The following is a 10807-nucleotide window of genomic DNA, read 5'->3' as shown; positions in this document are numbered from 1 at the left end:
GCATAAATGGTGAGAGAAGAGGTGGAAGAGAGAGAAAAATGGGTGACATACCCTTACTAAGGTGAACAGTAAAGGAATGATGATTTCCATAACCTTTTTATAAGAAGGAGGGCTGCAGGAGAATGGAAGGAGTAGCAGAAAGGAGTGATTGAGTCTGAGAGACTGAAAAGAGTCTCAACACAATGGGAAGAATGAGGCCCCTGAAGAGCACTCTCGTGGGGAAATCAAGATGTGATTGTGATGAGAGATAAGGACCTCATGATAAGTTTAATGTAGGGGCAATTTCAGTATTAGGAGGCCACTTTCTCTGGGAGTATTGTGACTCTGCAGACAATATTCTGACAAAGGAGAAGATAAGTGTGAATTTTGGGGAATAGCTGGCACCAAGAAGGGTGTAGGGTGGGGATGAAGACCAAGGGATGAAATGGCGTGGCCAGTGGGAAGGAAAATCAACCACACAGTTTAGGACACAGAGTATTTTCTACCTTGTGCTGCTTACATCAACATTGCTTCCCTCATAAATTGAATAACAGAATCAGAATTCTGTGCTTCAATAAAATAAGGGTACATTTTTAGAATAAATGAAAAGGAAGACAATTAAGAAAGAACACAAAGCAAAGAAAAATTCCTTAGAAAAAGGTACAGAAAAAGAAAAGGGTATCGAAAAAGAAAACAAACATAGGATGTCCCAAAAGTCTTAGTGCAGTTTTAAGCTTTAAATCATGTAAATATTAATACACATATGCGTACTTAATCTTTAATAACTTAAAAGTGCACTAAGACTTTTAGGACACTGTATAGGAAATCAGAGAAGAAGAGTAAAGTGAAGATTTCAAAAATATCTTTTTGAAATTTTGAACTTTAATTTTCTTGGTTTTTCTGAATATAACAAACATCAGTAAATGTATTTCCATGTACAAAGAATAGGGAAAAAAGAATTGTACGTGAAACTATGAATGTCTGTTATGTGAAGCTTATAATTGAAAAAGAATATGAAATAATGTATAATAATTACTCAACATATCAGTTTCAAAACTGTTCTGATTGTGTTTCTCTTTCTGTCTTATTCTGTTCTCTTCTGTTGCTATAAAAATGCTATTGTGATTCTATCTTCTCCCTTTGCTTACATTTGATGAACAGTACATTTTCCTAAGTCTTTTCTTAATTATAGCTCACAAATTTTCAATGGAGTTTAATCAGTCCAGTTCTCAGGGCACTGATAAACGTTATAGCTATCTCTTGGAAAATTTCTTACCCTTTTATGATGTGTAAAGTTGTGTTTCAGTATTGCATCTGCATTTGAGAATTTCTATAATTTTGGAACAATTCTGCTTTGAATGATATAAATATACTTTTTAGAACTTATCATTCCTTCAATGAAAATGGGACTTCGAGGTCCACTGGAAGTAAAAACATCCTCTGAGCACATTTGTGTTTGTGGATATTTTACAATCTGATGATGTCTAGATCTTACAGGCTTACCTGGACTTCTTCTGACAATAGTTTTTGTATAGGTTTGAATGAAAAAGTGAGTTTCATCAGAAAAAAAAATTCCCATTCTTTAGTACTTCCGTCTTTATCTTGCTAATGAGAAGAATTTTTATTTAGCATCTTTTTTTTTTTAAAATTGGTCTTGCTGTCCTTTCATCTTCAAAGAGCCTACGCTGTATAGTTGAGCATTGTTAGAGCTGGAAAGCAGTGACTTGCATTTTTCAGGCTCCTCTGAAGGTCTTTACTTTTTTCCTAAGGATTAATTCTGGGCCATCACCAGTTGCCTTGACTTTTGTCTTGCCACTGGATCCGGATGACTCCAGAGGAGAGAGTGAGGCTGATGACTTTGGGTAGCTCTGCCTCACTTAAATCCAATTCATCTTCAAGTCAAGACAATACCCTCGTGATGTTATTTGTTCAAGAACTAGAACAAAGGACAAACAACAACAACAAGGACTAATTAGGCTATTTCCCCAGCAATGGTTTGTCTGCTCTTTGCTTTTTTTTTTTGTTTGTTTGTTTTTAAAAAGATTTTATTAAAGATCTTTACAGAAGAGCTTCGGGCACACCATTCCAGGTGTCACAGAGTCCTGTTATGCAGTGGGCACTGGCTGGGGCATAGCTGGTTGCTCTGCCTTCCTACTCTTCTGCTCTGAGATGGGGGTGGTAGGAAGAATCTCATCCTTGGGCTCTACGATGCTCATGTGGTCGGGCAGGGGCTTCCTAGGGCCAATCTTGCCACTTGGGTCCCAGGGCAACATGATTTTCACTTTAATTCCCAATACACCCTGTCTGAGGAGGATGTGGCGCATAGCTGTGTCGACGTAGTAGTTGACGTAGTAGTTGATGGGGTCTCCGCTGTGGATCAGCAGGCCATCCACAAGCTTTATGGACTTGGCCCTCTGGCCTCTGAGTTTACCAGACACCACCACCTCACATCCCTTTTCTCCACTCTCCATAATGAAGCAGACACCATAGCAGGCCCTATGCACAGCAAGCCCTCCCAGGAGTTTGTAACGCAGGGACTCAGACTGGGCAATAGCACAGAGACCTCTGGTGGCCACCTTCTCGGCATACAACTCCACACTCCCTTCAGGGAAGCCAAACCTCTTCTGAACTGCAGCTGTCAGTTCATGAATTCGATGACCCTTCTCCCCAAGGACATTCTGAGTCCTGGTGGCCAAGATGATGATTTCTGTCCTGGTTGGGGTTATTTGAACCTCCACCCCAGAGTAGCCATCCTCAACCAGCTCCCTGGTGAGAAACTCATTCAGCTCGGCTTTGAAGATGCCATCAGCAACAAACTTCCTCTTCTTGAAGATCTGCACCACCATCTTGCACCGACAGGAAAAGTACTCTTTGCTTTTTTTTCTCACACTTTCCTCACACTATGTTACAGTGCTACTGATTCTGTTTTTAATGTGATTGTGAATGATTCTTTTATTTGTTTCAGTCAGCAAAAATCCACCTCCTCAATCTCTCATCCCTACCCCCTAAATGAGAACAAAAGAAAAACAAAACCCATTATAAACATGCATAGACAATCAAAACAAATTTCCACATTGACCATGTCCAAAAAATATTTGCCTTTCCAGTAGGGTTGGGCCAATCTACAGCTTTACCTACAGTGCCTTAGTGTGCCCACTTTCCATGGTTTCTTTGATATTTACTGTTTCCGTATTCTGTCATCTTTGCCTGTTTGCTATGAGTGAAGTTAAACCTCAGAATTATTTTGATTTTCATCCCTTTTTGTTAGTAGTGATATGGAACATTCTTTCACATGGTGATTAATAGCAATTTTTTTGGAAAAATCGTTCATTTCCATTACCTCTTCTACCACTGTCTTCTGTTTCACATAAAGAGGTTGTCCTCCTTGCAAAGGCAAATCCTTCTACATGCACAAGTAATCAAACCCATTATATCCCATCTTCTCCAGTAGATTGGCCCTTTTATCATCCCTTCTCTCTCATTGATCTTTAATTTCTCCCTGTCTACTGTCTTCTTTCCTTCTGCCTGCAAACGCCCATAGCTGTCCCATCTTCAAAAAACTCTCACTTGACCTGTCTATCCTTGCTAACTATTGGTCTATACCTCTCCTCCCTTTTGCAGCTAAACTCCTTGGAAAGGCAGTCTACAATAGGAATTTTCACTTCGCTTCCTCTTAAATGTTAATTTCTCTCTTCCTCATTCTTTGTAATCTGGCTTCCAGTTTCATCATTCAACCAAAACTGCTCTCACTGAAGTTATCAATGATCTCTTCATTGTCAAATCTAATGGCATTTTCTTAATGTTCATCCTCCTTGAACTGTCCGCAGCCTTTGACACTCATCACCTCTTTTCCTGGATATTCTCTTCTCTCTGGTTCTTCTCTTACCTGTCAGACCTTTCTTTCTCGGTCTCCTTTGCCAGATCTTCACCAGGCAATGACCACTAACAGTGGGTGTCTTCCAAGGCTTTGTCCTGGGCGCTCTTCTCCCTTCATATTATTTCAATCAATGATCTTATCCTCTCTCATGGTTTTAATTATAATTTCTATGCAAATGAATCTCAGGTTTACTTGTCTAGCCCTAACCTTTCTTCTAATTTCCATCTTCTACTTCCCATTAAACATTTCAAACTTGATGTCTTATAGATATCTTAAGTGCAACATGTTCAAAACTGAACTCATTATCTTCCCCCCCCAAACTTTTTCCTCTTCCTACAAGGTGCCAGCATCCTTCCAGTCACCCAGGGTTGCAACCTAGGTGTCATCCTTGACTCCATACTCACTCATCTTCCCATCCCCATATTTTCATTTCAACCCTAATATACAACTTCCCCTCCCCCTTAACAATGCAACCACGCTGGCACAGGCCGTCATAGCTTCATATCTGGAATACTGCAATAGCCTGCTGGTTTGTCTTCCTGCCTCACCTCTCCCCACTTCGATCTATCAGCTGCACATATTTTCAATGCAGTAATAAAGCTGAAAGAAGTAGAATTGATTAAGGGTTGGTCTTAGAACCAGGAAGATCTGAGTTCAAATCCTATCTCCAGTGAATAGTGATTATATGGTTATGGGCAAGTCAGAATCTGGCACATAGCAAGCACTAAAATGTTTGTTGACTGACAAACACTAAAGCAAATCTATAGGTAGCCCCGTGGCTCAGAGGATAGAGGGCTAGCCTAGAGTCAGAAAGACCTGAGTTCAAATCAGGCCCTAGATACTTACTAGCTATGCAACCTTGGGCAAGTCACTTAAATCTGAATTTTTTCAACTGTAATATGGGGGATAATAATAGCACCTGTCTTACAGGGTTGTTGTGAGGATAAAATGAGATATTTGTAAAGCACTTGCATTTTGTTGTTGTTGAGTCGTTTCAGTAATATCCCACTCTTTGTGAGCCCATTTGGGACTTTCTTGGCAAAAATACTGGAGTGGTGTGCCATTTCCTTCTCCAGCTCTTTTTACAGATGAGGAAACTGAGGCAAATAGAGTTATATGACTTGTTTAATGTCACGCAGCTAGTATATATCTAAGGCCAGATTTGAACTCAGGAAGATGAGTCTTCCTGACTCCAGGCCCAGTGCTCTATCCATTCTGACACCTAGCTGCTCTAAAGCACTTAGCACAGTACCGGACAAATAGTAGGCACTTCATAAATGCTCATTTCCTTCCTTACTATAAATTGAAGACATTGGTGGAAGGAGTTTCTACCCTAAGGAAATCACATAACCAGACCCCACAAAAAAGTGTCAGTGAAATGAATCTTTCATCATAGGTTATGTATTTAGGAACAAGGTCTGTTTGTGCTCATTGAAATGTCAGAATTTCCAGTAAACTTTTCGTTTTCCTAGCAAGGAAACCTTAATCTCCTTACTGGAAATTGTTCTATTTATGCAGCATATCCTGCATTGAAAACTGTTTCAGTTCTAAAGTTACATAAGCCTAACAGATGGGACTTGCACAGTTTTTTAATACAAGGTCTAAATAGGTTACAATCCCTTAACTACCCATTCACATGGCAGAGAAAACAGATTTTCAGGCTTTCACCAGGGAAACTAGATGAACGCAGTTAGCTGGATGCAAGTCAGTGTCAAAATCAAATGACCAGTTTTTAATTGGTGGATGCTAAATTCTATAGACTGACTCAGAATTCTGATGCACCCATTCTATTATAATAAATTCTTTAGGGCCCTGAAAGAAGGAAAAGTATTTCTGAAGGAATCAAATAGTAAATTTATCTGAATAATGAAAAGCAAATAAATTCCTTTTGAGAAGCGAAAATTTTTTTTTCAGGGCATGCTCTCACAAGTTTGTCTGAAATGACTGCGAGCAAAGCTTACTAAATGCTTTGCTAATATGACTTTATTTGATACTCACAAGAACCCTGTGAGGTAGATGCTATTATTATCCTCATTTTATAGTTGAGGAAATAAGGCAGACAGAGCTTAAGTGACTTGCCCAGAATACCACAGCTACTAAATATCTGAAGCTAGATTTGAACTCAGATTTTCATGACTCCAGGCACTCTATCCACTGTTCCACATAGCTGCCTGTACATAGAAGATACATACATACATACATATATATATATAGATATAGATATATCTATCTATCTATCTATATATATATATATATCTTGAATGTAGTCTCAGATAGAAGGCACTAACAGGATGTCACTTTCAGGTTTGCAAAGTACTTTATATAAGGTTTAATAACTTAAAACTGCACTAAGACTTTTGGAGGTATTTTGTATTTGATACATCTTCTGTACCATCTCCTCAACTCAGTACTCACAGATTTCTAGCTTGGGTCTTGGTGTAGAGCAAATACTGCAGGGTTCCAAAGTACCCTGTGGGCATATGCTTGTTAACATTATAGATTATGAGCCCCTACCGGTGAGCTGAAATTTAAGAGCCAATAAATATAATTAGTTCAAAGCAAAGACATGGTAAGAACAGTAGCTACAAAACATTCCTCCCATGAACCTAGGGCACAGAGACACATGGTATCCACCGGAAGATTGGGCATGAACTTAGAGCGTGCATTTAGGAAACCTATATGACCAAAGGAACGCATGCCCTCCAGTACTGTAGGGCCCCGGAGTTCTTTCTTGCGGTGTTTGTTCTCAGGCTACGTCTTGCTGAGTGCAGTGTCTCAGCTGTCTCAGTCGAGCTCCCCGAGAGTTCTTTCTTCCTACTTTCAATTACCAAGGCCAGCTCTTTCTCGCATCCATAACTGACTCTCTTCTGTCCTTCCAGATGTCATCGAAGCTGCTTCCTTCCTGTAATGCTACTCATCTTTGTATTTGTGGCCGATGTGTGTATGTGGGGGGGAATTAAGGAGAGCGGAGATAAAAAATCTCCTCCTGACCTGCTGCCCTCTGGTAGAGGTGAAAGGGTCAGAGCACACAAAGCTGTCCCCTTCCTTGAATGCTCCAAACTTTTGAACTCTCAAACCGTCTCTAGAGCTTGACAGGTCATTTACTTTTTAATGACATCCAAACATGTGGCCAATCTTCACTAAGCCAATGGCCAGCTGCCCTTCCGATTTCATCAGAGAACTACTTCACATTCATAAAGGAATAACAGGTCTCAGATATTGTAGACACCTTTGTATTTTGTTAATACATTAATAGGTATAAATTATGTTCTCTTCCTTTTACTTTCTAGGTTACATCAACTAGGGGAGAGAGGAGTTGAACAAAATTTTCACTACTAACTATATCACTGTACCATAAGAGATGAGATTCTACAAGTAAAAAGGAGAGATTTTAGTTCAAAGCAAAGACATGGTAAGAACAGTAGTGTGATCATATTACTGGTATCAGGTAATATATAAAAATAGATGGTTTTATTGCATTCACTGACTAGTCTGGAAGATGATGTTTGATTTGTATGCTGTCTCTCAAGAGGTTTCCTCTCTATTCATCCTAGCGGCTTCTGCTAAGAAGGAATAGTGTCTCCATTTTTTAAAGTAAAACTTACAGCATCTGCTGTTTCTATTGGTGTCATTCTCAGCTCCCATCAATTCTCAGCCACTCTTCTCTTTCCAATGACTATCATCCTTACTAGAAACCTGAAAAAGTCTCTGTGTGCAAGGGCTTCAGTGAAGGGTGAAGGGTATACCACACAAAAGCATGCTTTTCTAATGCTTCCATTCATCACCTTTCCCCAGACTTGACATTTTAGAAACTGATTTAGAAACATTTGGAAAATTGAGTAGTCCTTTTATCTTCCCTTCGTCTCATGATGACTCCAGAATACACTGGAGATAATCTTAGATGGAAGAGACTAATATTAAAGAGGACTGGAAGGGGCTAATTGGAGAAGGTAAAAATTTTAGCTGAGACTTGAAGAAAGTTAGGGAATCCAGGAGGCAGAGATTAGGAGGGGAAAGCTCCAGGAATGGGAGGCAGCCAGTGAAAATGCCTGGAGTTGGGAGATGAAAAGTCTTGTGTGAGGAATAGCAAGGAGGCTAGTGTCACTAGATCTCAGAATATAAGAAAGGGATTAAGGTATAAGATCTTGAAGGTAATAAAGACACACTGGAGTTCATTGAAGGGGATTGGAGTATGTGACATGGTCAGATATGCCATTTAGAAAGATGAATTTGATAGCTGAGTGAAGTTGTGCTGGAGTGGGGAGAGACTTGAGGCAAGGGAGACCAGCCAGTAGGCTATTGAAATAGTTCAGGTGATAACCGGTGTGAAGTGATGAGAGCCTTCACCAGGGTGGCAGTGTCAGAGGGGAGAAGGGAGTGTGTGTAAGAGATGTTACAAAGGGAGAAATGACAGAACATGGAAACACGTTAGATATGGGAGGTGAACATGAGTAAAGAGTTGAGGATGATACCTAGGTTATAAGCCTGGGAGCTTAGAAGGATGGTAAAAGTTAGGAAGAGGGGAGAGTCTTGAGAGAAAGTTAATGAATTAAATTTTACCAATGTTCTGCTTAAGATGTCTGTAAGACATCCAACTGGAGATGTCCAGTAGGTAATTGGAAATGTGAGATTGAAGGTCAGGAGAGATGCTGGGGGTGGTGAGTAGATTTGAGATTCATCTGTTAGAAATGATCATTGAAACCACATCAGCTGATGAGATCATCAAGTGAAATGATATGGAAGAAGAAGAGGGCCATGGACAAGGCCTTGGGGGACACCCAGGGCTAGCAGGCATGGCTTGGATGAAGGTCCAGCAAAGGAGATGGAGCCAGGAAGAGTGCCCAGAGAATGTGATTTGGTCTTTTATTTAAAACTCTATGTCTGGGCAGAAAACAAAGCCCTCTGTTACAGAATCAAGTTAGAATACTTTTAGTCACTTCTAAGATCTTGTCTGGCTTAGCAAGCAAATGAATTTGATCCAGAACAAAAATTAAATAAAGGAGACAGGGTCATTGGTCACTGCCTATCTAGCTGACATTCTTGTCACTATGCATATCTGTCAGCAGCAAAGTTTGATTGCCATATTTTGGACAAAAAAATTCTCCTAACACTTATGAAATCTGAGTGCTCAAACTGAATTTCTGAGTTTACTTACATGATTTGGCTTCAACTTTGGGGAAATTATCTCTATTAGTATTAATATATCTTTGGGTTTACAATCACCAAGAGGGTCTTTCATATACCATCTGAATTTAGCTCATTTAGCCTCTGGCCTTGGGGAATCCAAGCAACCTTCATGACCTGCAAGCAACCAGAGTGACCATTTTGAATATAAAACATATCCTATACAAACATATAAGAATGTAAATGTGATTCACCTCTTAGTCTGGGAGCAAAGTTATAGGGTCATTCTGCTCCACTGCTGCCAAGTTTTCAGAGTCCTAATTCCCACACAAACAATCTAGAAACACAAACCAATATGGGAAATCTCAGTAGCATTAGTAGAGTTGGAAAATCACAGTGAGGGTTGCATCTGTCTTATTTCTTTGCATTGTTTCTCTTTAGACTTTAGAATTTTTTTTCCTTGAAAAATTTCCGTCCTTCCTGGGCTGACATTCTTGTAGAATGTTAGTTCATGGGCTCCTACTTGTTCTTTTAGTAAACCCTAGGAAATTTACTTCCCCCAAATCTAAGATGCTTTTTAGACTAGGCTTGGCTTTCCATTCCTTTATTACAATTCTAAGATAGAGTGATCATTTTCCCCCAAGGTTCCTACCATTTTCTTCCAAGAAACCAGTGAAAATAGGATCCAGAATAGAATTTTCTTTTGTTGATTCCTTTTTATTTTGAGGAATGTTAATTTTGAGGGATATTAAATCAAATCAAGAAATTATTAGTCAGCAATTTTGGCACAGAGTGAGCTATAGCAAGTGTGTGGATAATTGAAATTATCAATCACAACTTTACCATATCATGCTATACTGGTATTATTTACCAGGCATATAATCTATTTCCTAAACTTCTAATCATTTTCCTCCCTCTGTCCAAGCAGTTTTTTAAAATCTTTTTTTTTTTTTAATTTTTAGGCAAGTGGGGTTAAGTGACTTGCCCAGAGTCACACAGCTAGTAAGTGTCAAATGTTTGATCTGAGGTTGGATTTGAACTCAGGTCCTCCTGACTTCTGTGCCGGTGCTCTATCCACTGCGCCACCTGGCTGCCCCTCCAAGCATTCTGTAATGAACTCCAGTAACAATATTTCTTCTGTTCCTTCATCCTTTAATCTTCATTCACCCAAATGCTCTCTTCCTATTATGTTTCCTCACTCTATGTCCTAAGTATTCTCATGCCTACATATATGCCTAATACATAATACTATTCTTGTTCTTTTAACTGTTCCATTTATTTTCAACAAGTTATATGCTTCCAGAGTTATATTCTAGTCAAATACTTCACTGATGCCAGCTAGAAGATGTACTAGAAGTAGTATATTTATCTAAGGGAACTGGCCAAGGACCTTCCAAGTGTTTTCAGGTTGAACTGAATGAAGCCTTCTAGCAAGGTTTCCCTTTTTTTGTAAGTGCGTGCCTGGCTTGGAAGCCTTGCCTTCTGACATGGACAAGTTAGGTGATTTAGCCAAGATAACAGAGCAAATCACTGGCAGAGCTTGAACTAGACCTCAGATCTCTGGATTTCTAGTACAGAGATCATCTATTAGATCATGCTATTTCAAAAATATCCCAGAACTTTGTCCCCTTCCTTAGTCTATATCATACCAAAACAACTGATGTATTCAGTATGTTTAAGGGGGAACAAAAAGTGATCATTCAAATCAATTACTTGATTTAACTTATCAGACAATTTAGTCAAAATAATTGATCTGGGAGCCCTGTACTCTGAGAGATAGTAGCCTCAGTCTTTCTTAGTCTTTTAATAGGAGAGTGAAAAAGCAGT

The 10807-nt window shown here is 39.4% G+C and overlaps 1 pseudogene; it reads right to left on the bottom strand.

Moving 5' to 3' along the window:
• Nucleotides 1-2006: 2006 nt before the first annotated feature.
• LOC114028630 lies at nucleotides 2007-2825 on the bottom strand (annotated as a pseudogene).
• Between the last annotated feature and the right edge of the window lie 7982 nt (nucleotides 2826-10807).

Source organism: Vombatus ursinus, unplaced genomic scaffold, assembly GCF_900497805.2.
Source record: "Vombatus ursinus unplaced genomic scaffold, bare-nosed wombat genome assembly UNPS02014893.1, whole genome shotgun sequence".
Classification (NCBI taxonomy): Eukaryota; Metazoa; Chordata; class Mammalia; order Diprotodontia; family Vombatidae; genus Vombatus; species Vombatus ursinus.
This window is presented reverse-complemented; position numbering and strand designations above follow the sequence as displayed.